The sequence below is a fragment of the Haliotis rubra genome, unplaced genomic scaffold (assembly GCF_003918875.1).
Source record: "Haliotis rubra isolate DU_JTF1 unplaced genomic scaffold, ASM391887v1 Scf134, whole genome shotgun sequence".
In the NCBI taxonomy this organism is placed as follows: domain Eukaryota; kingdom Metazoa; phylum Mollusca; class Gastropoda; order Lepetellida; family Haliotidae; genus Haliotis; species Haliotis rubra.
In genome coordinates, this window is record NW_025765270.1 from 1,539,692 (window position 1) to 1,553,682 (window position 13,991).

The 13,991-nt window shown below is 39.7% G+C and overlaps 1 protein-coding gene across 1 annotated transcript in view; it reads left to right on the top strand.

The window, feature by feature from the left end:
* The first annotated feature begins 201 nt into the window (after nucleotides 1-201).
* LOC124267821 (tripartite motif-containing protein 2-like) overlaps nucleotides 202-13,991 on the top strand; it is a 48,035-nt gene continuing 34,245 nt past the window's right edge. Inside the window, exon 1 of the mRNA XM_046702819.1 lies at nucleotides 202-296. The gene's annotated coding sequence lies outside the window, so the exon portion shown is untranslated. The remainder of the gene's footprint in view (nucleotides 297-13,991) is intronic.

The following is a 13,991-nucleotide window of genomic DNA, read 5'->3' on the forward strand; positions in this document are numbered from 1 at the left end:
AGTACAGATGGAGTACATAGACTGGGCTCAGTACTTGTAACAATGAAATAAGTGCATGGAATCCATTGGTTTCACTTGGATATTATGCGTCTTTCTTTCTTTGTCGCAGGTCAACAAAATGTTTGGCTGTCGTGACCTCATGAATGAAGTTCTGTCTTGATTGTTGACGATAGGATATGAGAGTTACCCCCCTTTCTTACTCTTCTGCCCATGCGTCAGGTCTGCATTGATGTATTGCAGAATAGAGGAAGGTTGGATGTACGGATCGTCTGTCGCGAGCTCGATCTTTGCCTTAAGTAAGTACATAGACTAACTCTTGATTAGTAAAGGTCACAGCCAAAGGCTTTAGTTGACCGAGATGTAGTCATTAGCTGGATTTCACTGGGGTGTAAATCCGAGCGGAGGTTTTCAAGGGCGGATCGAGAGCCGCTCAGCTGTTTTAGCCCCGCTGTTTGTTGCCGAGTTTGTTGGTTCGCTGGAGTTGAATCGGACAAAAATTCGATAAGATGACGTTGGTTATCATAATAATCTATGCGAGAATTCCGTAGACTGTTACATCATTGTTCTGTAATGGACGTAAAGACAGACGATAAGTACCCTTTACGCCGAACCTCGCAAATCCGAACTGAATACTGTAAAACCTCTTTCATTAGAGAATGTTATGAAGTGACCCTAAGACTGACCTGGCACACGGACAATAAAGAATTTATTGACCAGCTCATACGACTGGCCTCGCACAAAGAAAATACAGTATTACCCCCATGTTCTAATATATTTTGTTGACAGCATAACTCCATTATTCGGTTAGATCTACCAGTCATGCTATCATGTTGACACCATCTGTCAGTTAGAGATCAGATGCGTTTTGACATATTATCTTAATAGAGCTCATATGAAAATTTCGTTGAAACTGTTGAATGACTAGGTATTCAGCATGTAGGTTAATGGTCATATTGACTCATATACGATTTGGGGATAGATGTGTTCTGTATTTCAAGTGTCATGTGATATATCAGATCATTTGGGTTATAAATAGATTTCATTGTTTGGCCTGGCCCATGTGATATAATGTGCACTGATTTCATGCATAGAGTTAGTAGTAGCCACAATGAAAGTATTCTTTAATAATTTACACGGATCATTTAATATATCTGTTAGGTTGTATCATTTTGATAGTTATGCCTATTTCAGACCTGTACTTGTATACCACATGTTTTCTAACCAGCACATCACATTTAAACTGCTTTAGCATCCATAGTTAGACAGTCAGCTGAGGCGTACCAACACCTCACTGTTTGCTGTGGGAATCCACCACTGAGTGGATTTCCTGAAAATGTGCAAATTCCATGGACACATGTACTGGCTATGAGGGCTGGCATTTGTAGCAATTAGCATAGTGGTGTATATTACATTATATCACCCTGCCTGTTATTTCCCACCTCCTATGGTGACTGGCCAGCCATTAACTTGAAGTGAAGTAGTTAGGGCTATTGCTTACTGATAACTTATCTCATTGATCTGGTCATACAATTTCATGGACATGGTCAACTTAGATTTATGAGAGGTCTTAAATTACACTCTGTACCAACAATTAATCCAGATAGCACCAACTTGGAGCTGGACATAAGTTTCAGTTGATGTCAGTGTTATATGGACTACTATTATTAGTTGAGCTGATTAGACCAGACTGGATTAGCGGTTGAAGTCTTAGATTTATTAAGGTTGCCAAGTAACATCTTGTTTTTTGCTATTTCAAACTCATATATTTTAGCTAATTGAAGATGTACCCATTCGTTTTTCTAGATCATTTAATCTTATCAGCAGCGGTATAAATTGGAAGTAACCAGATCCCAGTTTCCTAATGATAGCGGTATGTGACTCTAGAATTTCAGCTGGTTTGGGAGGTTTTCCACTGTATATGTATATATTGTGACGAAACTAAAGCTAAACATTACTTCTTTCATATGACTATATTGCAGTGCCATGACTTTTAAAGCCAGGGGATTCCCCTATGCTCAAATGACATGGCGAGTAGGCAAAAGGTTTTGTTTTTATTCTTACAAGTTGATTGTGTGTTAACGTAACTGACGTGTGGGGTGTTATTCTTGATAACAACCAACTGACATGGCGAGGAGGTAACAGTTTGGTTGCCAGACTTGATGGTTGGTTGTGTGTGACGTGTGGTATGTTACACAATCAACTTGTCATTTACTTGTTGTTGACGAAGTGCTGAAATTTTGCTTAGTGTGGGATTGATTCAAATGCAGACTTAGTGGTTTAGCATTAGTGACTGGTATAATGAAAGATTGTAGCAGTATCGTGGAGTAATAAGTAATCATGAATTTTTGGGGGAATTATTACTCCATAACCTTTCAGTAAGACATGTTGAGTCCTTTTACCTTAGGCTAGGATTTATGTAGAAACATCCTTTAAGCTATGCTGTCGTAACTTATACCTTTTGAATAGTATGTCTGTGAGATGACTTTTTATTACTTAAAACTAGTGTCTTGCTCCAAGCTATTACTGATCATGATAAAACTAATATTCTATATTTATAGTTTCCTAATATCTGAATCCTAATATATTGCTTATAGTGGTAATAATTAATAATGAATTTTTGTATGATTTATTACTCTGTGATAGCAGTGTCAGAAATTTCTTCATTAAGTATTGACAATAACTAATAATTATTTTTTTCACCATTCATTTTCTCCATAAATAAACATGCTAAATATATATTAATGTCCATGCCAGACTGTAATCAATTTCCCTTATTAGTCGAAACAGATTTCATTGTGCCTTAAAGGATAAATAGTGATGAAAATTAGGTGCATGGATCACTGACCATCAGTGTGAACACCAGGTGTTCTGTGAAAACATGTGCATATCCTGCTCTAATGTAAATGTTACAGTTCCATAAAGTTATGTGTTGATTAAAGCGCAGTGGGACAGCTGGACAGGGAACGACTATAGTCCTGATAATGGCCAGTCACCCTCCAAAATATTTAGAAAATATCAATCTGCGATAAACGCACAATTATGTGACTTATTGTTCATAATTGAAGCCCTTTCATCAAACAGGGCTAATAAGCAATCACTGGGTTTAGTGAAGCTTGTTATTACGCTGGTAGGTCAGATGGCAGTCAGTGTCTGGTTGGCAAGCCAGTTGCTAGGTTCCACGGGTATGGTTATGGCACTCATTGATTTTCCCAGGCTTTTTGTGCTGCTGGTCATGATTGATACAGTTAAGTAAATAAATTAGCTGTAGTAATGAAATATTTATGTTGGATCTTATTGGCTTTTTAAGGGAGACTTGTGTAAATGGACATATTTAAGTTTGAACCAATATATTTGGTGCCTTGTTTGGAGTTGGGCATCATAGAAAATAGTTCTTGTCCAAGGTTTAGTTGTGTGTTGGTTTATATATCCATAGGGGAAAAGGGGATTAGGGGATTCCTAGGTTTTCAAATCCCCATGGGAATCAGTTCGAGAAAAACTTCTTTCTTGCTCAAAATTGACATTTTGGGCAAGTTCCTATTTTCAGTGGTATTTTAGTATGATATTTCCCTAGTTGGCAGAAAGGGCGGTGGGGTAGCCTAGTGGTTAAAGCGTTGGCTCGTCACGCCGAAGACCCGGGTTCGAATCCCCACATGGGTACAATGTGTGAAGCCCATTTCTGGTGTCCCCCGCCTTGATGTTGCTGGAATATTGCTAAAAGCGGCGTAAAACCAAACTCAGTCAGTCAGTTGGCAGAAAAGGTCTGCTCTAGTTTTGCCATCTACCTGAAGGTGACAATGGTAGTCAATAAAGAGTTCAACTATTCCTTCATGATGTTTACTAGCATTGGACCAACAAAACCATAGGATGATTTATGATTATGCTACTGGAATTGGGACAATTTTAAGTCTGTTTGCTGCAAGCTTGGCTGAAAATTGGCCCAAGGACCTGCTGTGCTATCTCTTTTCTTCAGACACTGCTAATGTCAAAATTTATACACACATGCACATGCACACACACACAAACCATCCGTCAAACTCACAACCACTCTCAACCATGTTCTGAAGGTAAATCATTATTGACTTGTTACCCTTCCACTGTAGAATTAATGACTGTAAGTGTCCATATATGGGGTAATGATTTGTGAAGGAAAATAATATTTTAGATTTCTCTTCATACCTCATAAAGGCATTCATCCATTTGCAGACCATCAAGTAATTGTAGTTATGGAATGAGATCCTCTTTTATTTCCGATCAAATCTTTGACACGCAAATTTCAGGAAAGTAAGAAAAAAAGTGAAAACTGATTAAAACTGGTGATTCATTGATGAAATCCCTACAGTTGCCAAACTCTGCCTACTTTGAATGCTAGGTATGTGTCAAAAGCTTTTTAAGTCTGATTGCCTGGAATTTTTATCGCAATAATTTTAGAAGAGTTTATTTTTCATATCACAGTATTTCATAGTTATTTGACCGATGTCACAGACTGGTATGTTGTGTCGTCACGGACTGGTATGTTGTGTCGTCACGGACTGGTATGTTGTGTCGTCACGGACTGGTATGTTGTGTCGTCACGGACTGGTATGTTGTGTCGTCACGGACTGGTGTGTTGTGTCATCACGGACTGGTGTATTGTGTCGTCACGGACTGGTGTATTGTGATGTCACAGACTGGTGTGTTGTGTCGGCACAGACTGGAATGTTGTGTCGTCACGGACTGGTATGTTGTGCCGTCACAGACTGGTGTGTTGTGTCGTCACAGACTGGTGTATTGTGATGCCACGGACTGGTGTATTGTGTCGTCACAGACTGGTGTATTGTGTCGTCACGGACTGGTGTATTGTGTCGTCACAGACTGGTGTATTGTGTCGTCACAGACTGGTGTATTTGTGTCGTCACAGACTGGTGTGTTATTGTCGATCGCGGGCTGGTGTATTATTGTCGTCACAGACTGGTGTATTGTGTCGTCACAGACTGGTGTATTAATGTCGTCACAGACTGGTGTGTTTGTGATGTCACAGACTGGTGTATTGTGTCGTCACAGACTGGTGTCATTAGTCTGGAACTGGTGTATTGTGGCGTCACAGACTTGAGTATTATGTGTCGTCACAGACTGGTGTATTATTAATCGTCACAGACTGGTGTATTGTGTCGTCACAGACTGGTGTATTAATGATGTCACAGACTGGTGTATTGTGATGTCACAGACTGGTGTATTGTGTCGTCACGGACTGGTGTATTATTGTCGTCATGGACTGGTATGTTGTGTCGTCACAGACTGGTGTATTGTGTCGTCACAGACTGGTGTATTGTGTCGTCACAGACTGGTGTGTTGTGTCGTCACGGACTGGTGTATTGTGATGTCTCAGACTGGTGTGTTGTGTCGTCATGGACTGGTGTGTTGTGATGTCACGGACTGGTGTATTGTGTCGTCACAGACTGGTGTATTGTGATGTCACAGACTGGTGTATTGTGTCGTCACAGACTGGTGTATTGTGTCATCACAGACTGGAGTATTGTGTCGTCACAGACTGGTGTATTGTGTCGTCACAGACTGGTGTATTGTGTCGTTACGTTGACTCACTGCTTCAAGGGCATAGGTGCTGTATCCACATTGACTAGTCGGTTGAACCACATTGTATCCTCATTGACTAACCAGCCATTACACTGAGGTGTATCCACATTGACTATCCAACCAATACACTTAGATGTATTTGTTGACTAGCCAGCTATTACACTGAGGTGTATCCACATTGACTATCCAGCAAATACACTTAGATGTATTTATATTGACTAGCCAACCAGTACACATTTTGTGTATTTACATTGACTAGCCAGCAGATCCACCGAGGTGTATTTACATTGACTAGCGAGCCAGTTCACAGAGGTGTTTTTACATTGACTAGCCAGCCAGTACACAGAGGTGTATTTACATTGACTAGCCAGCCAGTACACTGAGGTGTATCCACATTGACTAGCCAGCCAAGACACAGATGTGTATTTTTACATTGACTAGCCAGCCAATACACAGGTGTATTTACATTGACTAGCCAGCTGATACACTGAGGTCTATCCACATTGACTAGCCAGCCAATACACTGAGGTATATCCACATTGACTAGCCATCCAGTACACTGAGGTGTATCCACATTGACTAGCCAGTCGATACACTGTGGTGAAACTGCATTGAGTACCCTTGCTGGGCTCCTGGACCTTGCATTGTGTGGACAATGACTGAAGTAGTAGTGTGAAGTTTCAGCCTGGACTTGGCATAAAATGGCCCTGACAAGCTTCTAGGCCTTATGGAGTGTCCATGTTTACTCTGGGGCCCCAGTGTGGGTTGTCTGGACAGTGGACATGGCCAGTCTGTTCCGTGTTGAATATGACACACTGCTAAGTCATGTTCTGCTTACAACACAAACCCTGAATCAGCAACACTGCCAAATACTGGGGATCCCTAGGGAGAACTTCACAGATTTGGGGTTTGTTTAGGGCATTGATGGGATATCCTCTGAAGAGACCAAAGTATTTATTGCTATGAGGAAATCCCTGACAACACTGTGACTAATTTGATCTTGGTTCCCACAAGCAGGACAAGGATAAGAGGCTTTGCTGTGGGAGATACTGACTGGGTTTGCAACAAAAGTATTTGCACGATCAGTGCGACTGGACTGAAGCCAGCTTTGGCTGTTAAGACACTGCGGAATTCCATTGATAGATGTCCAGAAGTATCCCTTCCCAGACCGAAACTAACACACAAACTGAAACATATCCATGGGTTGGTGGATATAGGCTAGAAATAACTTTTTTTCATTATATTAACTCAGATGAGTCTGTCTCTTGTTGAAGACTAGTTCCAGATATGAGAAAAGGATCTCAAGTCCAATGTCACTTTGTTCACAAATACAATGGTTCTGACCATAAGTTTGCACTGGCCCATGAACAAAGAGTTTGTGTGTAGTGTGTGTTACTAGATTTCAGCACTATAGGGGTAGCCTAGTGGTTAAAGCAGTCACTCGTCACGCTGAAGACTCGAGTTTGATTCTCAATATGGGTACTATGTGTGAAGCCCATTTCTGGTGTTCCCCACAGTGATAGATATTGCAGGAATATTGCTAAAAGCAATAAACAATTACACATTGATAAATGTGTTATTAGTTTGTACTTTGCTTCTTAAAAATATGTAAAAAAATAAATAATTTTTTTTTGTACCTACATGCCTATCCTAAATTTTAAAGAGGTGTAATCGGAACCACAACATTTTTTCTATTTGGCCTTAAATTTGTACATTTGCATGAAAGAAATGATCCTGTTGTGACGTCCGACAAGAGACAGGGCTGTTTCCCCCTCTGTTGTACACAAACTTAATTGCCTCATGTTTTTACTTCCAGGATAGCTTGTCTTTCCCTAGAGTTGAGGATGTGGTGATTGACAACCTCAGACTGGGTACTTGAAATAATTCTTTGAGGGGATTCCATCTTGTTTCAGACACTTACCTGAACTGTTTCCTAATCTGTGTGATGCTAATGTTAGCACACCTCACTTGTTATAGATGTTTGTTCCGGGAGTTCACTACCCGGCATGTGTTCTTTCATTCATCACTACAGACATGTCTCTGACAGCAAGTAATGCAGGGTTTTACAGGATTTCATCCAATTGTATCGAATGGACGCGGAAAAAAATCTATAGTACATCAATACGGATGCACAAAAATGCCAGTTGTACCAAATTCTTGATAAGAAATATATTTTTTTTGTAATTAAAGTAATTATTTTATCTTAGATTTAATTTTATATAGTAGATAGCACCATTTCATTACTTTACAGAACTGTCATAGGACCACAGATATTTGTAGCTGTGGGGCCTCAGAACCCCTGGGATTGTAGGGCTGCAAGGTAAACCCTGAAATAATGGTTTGTTTACCATGTAGCAGTGAACAGTTCAGGAGATGGACAGTGATAGTAGTAGTGTTAAATAGGAGACTGTCTCGGACATAGGAGTGTGTCGCTTGGACAGATTGTCTACTTAGTTTGCTTGACCAGAAATAATGATTTGATCAGGCTCAACATTTGTCAAAGGATGAAGATCCTGCAAGTGAAGTTTAAGGAAGTTAAGGAGATCACAGATGGCAAATTAGGAAGTGACATTATTGTACCCTGCCGCAACGCGGAACTATGTATTCAGGAGCGTCTGTCCGTACGTCCCATGTTTTACGCAATATCTCATGAACTGTTGTACCCAATGTCTTCAAATTTGGTGACAGTCTACATTGGGGAATTATGCAGACGTCAGTTAATTTGGGTGACCTTGACCGTATCTTCAAGGCCATCACGATATTTTGACCACTTTACCAACTCATGTTAGCGTAATAGCTCATAAAATGTTCACCTTCCGAGCTGAAGAATGTTTTGCCATTTCTTACAAATTTGAGTAGGCCTTATCATAACGAGTATCAGGGTAGGATAGGGAAATAGGAGGTGGGGTACCTGGGGTAGAAAATCTGGACCAGCCCTAATAAATACTGGATATGTGCATCTGTGTCTATAATTTCAAGTCTACTATATTCCTGAAATATCTTCAGAGTTAATAGAAGATTCTGAGAAGTGACCTTGACTAAAAATTACACCACACAAAAGGTAATCTTCTTTGTGACCAAAAGATAAAAACTAGTAAACATGGTAAATATGTTATATGTCATTCTTCTTTAGCGGCGGGGACATTGCCATTTTAGTGGCAAACACTTGTTTTGTTTGAATTTCGTGATTAATATTTTTCTCCTTATTGCTTATGTTATTGTGATGTTATCATTGTTATTATGATGTTATCATTGTTATTATGATGTTATCATTGTTATTGTGATGTTATCATTGTTATTATGATTACTCTTATTCTCTTAAACTCCAAAGTCAAAATATCTGACGTTTTTGTTGGTGGAATGGTGTAAAACAAGGAACTGAAATATCCTTTATTACTTTAGCACTGTTATCAGTTAAATGCATTTCAGTTATGCAAAACCTTAAACATGTAATACCGTTACCATAACAACAAATTTTGAACTCGTTTTCAAATTTGGGAATTTATCAACATATGTTGCTGACTTGGGGTTGAAAGTCAAAATAGTTGACATCATTGAAGTAAATAGCAGTAGGTTTCTGGAGGGTAGATGGCACAATCCTGAAGACGGGTTGTTGTTCACTGTAATGGTGTAGAGACTGATAAGACACTCTGTGAATGTCGATTCTGACATTCAAAAACAATTATTGATTGTCAGTATCTCTAACTGATGAAGCCATTCCACGTGTAAAGTTGGCTATCTCCCAGTTACAGTTAAAATGGTCCACCATTTGCATAAACAAGTTGTAATTAGCAAGCTGCGTGTGTGGCTCATGCAGACCTGTGCAGACTGGGACAGTCAGTATTACGCCAAGTACCGTGTCATTGCTGTGTTGGTGGTATTCACTGTCACCAGCTGTTGCCAGATGTTTGTACACAATACACAGGTGAAAAATATCAAATGATGAGTGTTTTTCAGGGTCTGTGTTGATGATAAACCAGGTCTGTGTTGATGATAAACCAGAATCTGTGTTGATGATAAACCAGAATCTGTGTTGATGATAAACCAGGTCTGTGTTCATGATAAACCAGGTCTGTGTTGATGATAAACCAGGGCCTTTGTTGATGATAAACCAGGGCCTGTGTTGATGATAAACCAGGGCCTGTGTTCATGATAAACCAGAATCTGTGTTCATGATAAACCAGAATCTGTGTTGATGATAAACCAGAATCTGTGTGTTCATGATAAACCAGGTCTGTGTTGATGATAAACCAGGGTCTGTGTTCATGATAAACCAGGTCTGTGTTCATGATAAACCATAGTCTGTGTTCATGATAAACCAGGGTCTGTGTTCATGATAAACCAGAGTCTTTGTTGATAATAAACCAGGTCTGTGTTGATGATAAACCAGGGTCTGTGTTCATGATAAACCAGAGTCTGTGTTGATGATAAACCAGGGTCTGTGTTCATGATAAACCAGAGTCTGTGTTCATGATAAACCAGAGCCTGTGTTGATGATAAACCAGGGTATGTGTTCATGATAAACCAGAGTCTGTGTTCATGATAAACCAGGTTCTGTGTTCATGATAAACCAGAGCCTGTGTTGATGATAAACCAGGGTCTGTGTTCATGATAAACCAGAGTCTGTGTTGATGATAAACCAGAGTCTGTGTTCATGATAAACCAGAGTCTGTGTTGATGATAAACCAGGGTCTGTGTTCATGATAAACCAGAGTCTGTGTTGATGATAAACCAGAGTCTGTGTTGATGATAAACCAGGGTCTGTGTTCATGATAAACCAGAGTCTGTGTTGATGATAAACCAGGGTCTGTGTTGATGATAAACCAGGGTCTGTGTTGATGATAAACCAGGGTCTGTGTTCATGATAAACCGAGGTCTGTGTTGATGATAAACCAGGGTCTGTGTTGATGATAAACCAGAGTCTGTGTTGATGATAAACCAGATTCTGTGTTGATAATAAACCAGGGTCTGTGTTGATGATAAACCAGGGTCTATGTTCATGATAAACCAAGGTCTGTGTTCATGATAAACCAGGGTCTGTGTTCATGATAAACCAGGGTCTGTGTTGATGATAAACCAGATTCTGTGTTGATGATAAACCAAGGTCTGTGTTCATGATAAACCAGGTCTGTGTTGATGATAAACCAGATTCTGTGTTGATAATAAACCAGGGTCTGTGTTGATGATAAACCAGGGTCTGTGTTCATGATAAACCAGAGTCTGTGTTGATGATAAACCAGGGTCTGTGTTGATGATAAACCAGATTCTGTGTTGATGATAAACCAAGGTCTGTGTTCATGATAAACCAGGTCTCTGTGATAAACCAAGGTCTGTGTTCATGATAAACCAGGTCTGTGTTGATGATAAACCAGATTCTGTGTTGATAATAAACCAGGGTCTGTGTTGATGATAAACCAGGGTCTGTGTTCATGATAAACCAGAGTCTGTGTTCATGATAAACCAGGGTCTGTGTTCATGATAAAACATGATAAATTTTAACCATTTCACTGACTTGTGAAATATCCATCACATATGAAGAATAGTGACAATAGGAACATCAGTTGTCTAAGTCAATGAGTAATGCTTTAATAGTTCTGCAGGACAGTATGAATACAATGCAGTTCAACCGACTAGTCAATCGTCACCACCATTTTGACTAATAAAACACAGAATATGTTTTGAGTGTGGCAGTAGTTGTCCAGTGGTGATGGACAGCTGCCAGAGAGTGTAAAGAGAAGATGATAGGATTACTTCTCCATCCCAGCTCCACTGTATATGTTCCCAGGGTGGGGTGAAGCCGGCTTTGTGGTGGCCAGCCGGGTGGGTGGACACAGTGCGATGACCACACTTTCCCTGGTCACTGTCGGCCCTTGTGTGTAGGTAAGAGCCGCGTCTCTTTGTTCCTGTCCACTCACTGACCGATAAATGCTTAGATTAACCCATCATCTCATTGTGACACTTCAACTGGTGAGTGATGTGTGACAGGTTTGTGAGACAGCTTTGTTTTGGTGTTTTTACTGTATGACTGTAAATATGACTTGATGGTTATATAATCTCTATACGCTAAACCTGTCTCTGTCTGTGAAATATGCATTAGGTTGGCAAGCACACATTAAATCTCCAAATCATCATCATCATCATAAACTTGTCAGTAGTGATTCTTGCTTGCATAAGTATCTACAGTATAGCAAAGCTAGAGAATCACTTTTACAAACAATCCTTAATCATGATCAAGAATTTTGCAAACAGATGTCAAGAAAGAATCTCTAAGATATGTCATCATATTTACAATTTTAGATCGATTTTGTGCATTACCATAGTCTCCTAATTTCATTTTGTTCCCATGTCATTATGGAATTATAATGTACTTTATTTATATGTGGAATATATAAGTGTATATCTGTATCTTTGTACATACTGTCTTCATGTTTGTAGTTTATAGAATATTGCCATTGTTCCTTCATGGAATGCTGTGCCATAAATATCTTATCTTATCTACACCAATGTGATAAAGAAGCTGTTATAGATTATATCCCCCTTGTTGAGTGAGCGAGTGAGTGAGTTGTGTTTTACGCCGCTTTTAGCATTATTCCAGCAATATCACGGCGGGGGACACCAGAAATCGGCATCACACATTGTACCCATGTAGGGAATCGAACCCGGGCCTTCGGCGCGACGAGCGAACGCTTTAACCACAAGGCTACCCCACTGCCACTTAAAGAACTTGCAGTGATTCTGTCTGAGAGATGGCAGTCAGATATTTCAAGATTTCACCCACCATTGATATGACATTCTTCTATCACTACTAAATGGCAGTTGTTGACATTTTGGCTAGCAATAAGTTAGTGTTCTGACTGGATCAGCTGATCCGGAAACCATATAAAACTAAGCAACAGGTTTTCATATTGGTTTGACTTCAATGGCTGTGTTGACTCAACTCTAAATGTGAGATTCTCTTCTCACTGCAGATAATACCAACATGACAAGACTGCTTTATTAACAACTGATAAAATCTAGTACACTATCATTTGCCAAGAATCACACAAACACCATTTATGTCTTACAGTAAAATCTGTGAATAATTATGATGTTCATCTTTCCAGCAGAACCATTTCTGTTTACAGTGTTAATGTAAATGTTTTCTATAATCATGATAATAGATCATTTTTGTGATTTGATGAGTGATTATGTTAGTGTAAATTCTTGGTTAACAGTTGAGATGTGTAACCATGGTAACCGGCACTGCATGTATTAGCTCTCTGTACACTATATGTAACGGTTCTGCTCAACGTGGTCAGTAGGTTCTGTGTTGTGTCATATGAACATGGGTGGTTACAGCGGTGAAACAGGCATACTGCAGCCATCATGGACTTGTGTAGGAAAACAACCCTGCCCATAGACATTACAGCTTGTTATCTTGGGAGGGTCTGGTGATATAAGCTCTCCCTTGTATAAGGACCTGAGTCAGGCGAGATAAACAATAACTTTGGAAGCCGCGGTGGCTGAGTGGGTTAGGTGGCTGACTTTTTGTGCTGGCGATTAGGTGCTTGACTCTCACGGTGTGGGTTCGAATCCCCGACTGGAATGAACCCAACAAACGTACTAGTACTTAACTGCAAAAGTTTAATCACAAATATAATGTGTTCCATTTGACCAATTTGTAAGTGGCATTGTGTATTCAATAATTTTACCATTTTTGATTACTTTTGAGAGAAGTAAGTTATACATGTGTACTTGATTACTTACTAAATGTTTTTATGTACTGGCTTTTCATAAGTGGACCAAGTCCCACCATCAGACCCATGGGTATATACCACATTCAGCCCCATTTCATCCTCCTCCTCATCTCATCTCCTGCAGCAGGTACTCGGGTTACCCTCCTTCCCAGAGATTAACACACCTGGAGAGTTCCTTCAAACAATGAATTGTAGTTTACCTGTTGCAGGACTTATTTTGGGGACTGTATTAAGTCTGGCTTGGTTGGAGAGTTTCAACATGCAAGTTTTTGTTTTACCTGTTACAAGACTTTATTTCAGGGACTGCATGTTAAGTCCAAGTCAGACCAACACCTCATGGTTTGGGAAACTTCTTTTGTGTAATAAAAATAGGCAGTTTCACGATAAAAATATCAGGGGTTGTTATTATGACGCCATTGTGAAATGCTAGTGAAAAAGTGGCAAGATTCAAATAATTCATGTACTAAATGTGCCATAAGAGCAAAATCAAGGACAAACTTCAACTTTGAAGTTAAGAACCAGACATTTTCTTACATTCATACAACTTAACCTGAAGGATTTTCTAGCCTGAATGGTGGTCCCCTGTATGACCATGTCTCTATGAGACTGTTACCTGTTACCGAGACTGTTACCGTTAGTCACTAGTCTTCATGGTGCCTTCAACATTAATCACATTTGGAACGT